This window comes from Schistocerca serialis, chromosome 3, assembly GCF_023864345.2.
Source record: "Schistocerca serialis cubense isolate TAMUIC-IGC-003099 chromosome 3, iqSchSeri2.2, whole genome shotgun sequence".
Taxonomy (NCBI): Eukaryota; Metazoa; Arthropoda; class Insecta; order Orthoptera; family Acrididae; genus Schistocerca; species Schistocerca serialis.
In genome coordinates this window covers 931,817,977-931,820,183 of record NC_064640.1, presented here as the reverse complement: position 1 = coordinate 931,820,183, position 2,207 = coordinate 931,817,977, and the positions used below count along the sequence as shown (strand labels likewise).

Genomic DNA, 2,207 nt, shown 5'->3' with positions numbered 1-2,207 from the left:
TAGCGGTTATTTCAAAGTTTTCTTCACCATTACCCCAAATTTATCAAATGGCTCTGAGCACTATGGGACTTAACATCTATGGTCATCGGTCCCCTAGAACTTAGAACTACTTAAACCTAACTAACCTAAGGACATCACACAACACCCAAATTTATCCAGCACAAGGATAATATGATCTCTTAATGAATGACGAGATGGATTTCTGTTTCCCATAGTTACTAGGGTAAAAAGTTAGTTTTCTAGCGCAGTGTTCTGTAATGTAATGATTGGTTGTTTTGGGGAAGGAGACCAGACAGCGAGGTCAACGGTCTCATCGGATTAGGGAAGGACGGGGAAGGAAGTCGATTTAGATAAATCACGGAAAACCTAAATCAAGATGGCCGGACGCGGGATTGAACCGTCTTCTTCCCGAATGCGAGTCCAGTGTCTAACCACTAGGCCACCTCGCTCGGTGTAATGTAATTTCCTGAGAGATTATAACGTGCGCTGGACTTGTACTTATGCCCTGAAGCTTCCCTGTCGTGGATGTTAGTATCTGTGGTTGAAACGCCATTTTTAATTTAAGGGAAAAGGCTTTGGCAACAGGTTTCTTACATAAAATGTTGTCACTCACAGAGATATCCCGGCGCCAACGATGGTATGACGTCGTAAAACTGATAGCTTCTGCACATAGCTTAGCGAGTAACCCGTTTTTCCATTAACAGAGATTCTAATTTTCATGGCACCCTTGAGTACTGAATTCCAGTAGTTGTGTATGAATCATAGAAACATTCTTTCTATCATGTTCGGCGAAGTATTGAAGTGATGTTTGATATAATTTTGTTTTTCTTTTTGTCTTATTTTTGTTGAGGAAATTGCGTTTTCTAGCGCTATATGATAAATCTGTATTGTTTCCTTCATTTTTACCATAACGACCCTCTGTTTCACGTTGCATACCAATAATTTTCGAATCAAACCTGGATTAAACATTGGAAATTTCAGTTTTGATATAAATACTGTTTATTCTTTAGTAATGGGCAGGAGGATAACTATGCAGAACAAAAATGTTCCGTAGGCTACCCAGGCCTTTATATATTCTCGCTCAGCTTCTAGAAGGTTCACCGCTTCCGGTTTTTACGGGAATTTAGTAAGACTAGAAACTTAACTCCTCCAGAACAAGCCGTGAAGGCCCAATGTTACCGACGGACCGCCGTGTCATCCACAGCCCATAGGCGTAATTGGGTGCGGATATGGAGGGGCATGAGGTCAGCACACTGCTCTCCCAGCCGCTTGCCAGTTTCCGAGATCGAAGCCGCTACTTCTTAATCAAGTAGCTCCTCAGTTTGCCTCACAAGGGTTGAGTGCACCCCGATTGCCAACAGCGCTCGGCAAACTAGGTGGTAACCCATCCAAGTGCTCGCCCAGCCCGACAGCGCCTAACTTCGGTGATCTGACGGGAACTGGTGTTACCACTGCGGCAAGGCCGTTGGCAACTTGGTAAGACATTGATCCCATATGTAACGAAAGCGACCATAATGAGATAACTCGCGACAGGTATGCAACAGACCCAGCGTACAGGTAACGCTGGTATAATATTAACTGCCCAAAGCTTCTAGGAAAACTTACGGTAGCCTACTGTTACCTACGGGTAGAGTCTATCACAACTCTATTCGTAAGGCCATATCCTGCCTCTGGTGATTTTTCCAGATTTATATTCTGGGAAGAGCCGCTGGTATTCAGTGTGGCACTGGGAAGTGAGCCGGCCGAGGTGGTCGAGCGGTTCTAGGCGCTACAGTCTGGAACAACGAGACCGCTACGGTCGCAGGTTTGAATCCTGCCTCGAGCGTGTATGTGTGTGATGTCCTTACGTTAGTTAGGTTTAAGTAGTTCTAAGTTCTAGGGGACTGATGACCTTAGAAGTTAAGTCCCACAGTGCTCAGAGCCATTTGAACCATTTTTGAACTGGGAAGTTGTGCCATGCAACAACCGCCAAATGTACACATGAAAGAAACTCGAATCTTGAGACAACAACTATCGTCACAAGTGACAACATCTCTTCGATTTTATTAGCCACTCGTAGGAAAGCTTTAATCTTTCGCCTGTTTAAGATTCTTCTTACATTTCGAGGTATGCATGGATTAAGACTAAAATAAGTAAATAAAAAAATTAAATCTTTGATTAGTAACGAAATAAATTTAGTACAATATCCATATAATTATTACTGCAAG

At 43.1% G+C, this 2,207-nt stretch overlaps 1 pseudogene; it reads right to left on the bottom strand.

Moving 5' to 3' along the window:
• Positions 1 to 1,352: 1,352 nt before the first annotated feature.
• LOC126471663 (5S ribosomal RNA) lies at positions 1,353 to 1,470 on the bottom strand (annotated as a pseudogene).
• Between the last annotated feature and the right edge of the window lie 737 nt (positions 1,471 to 2,207).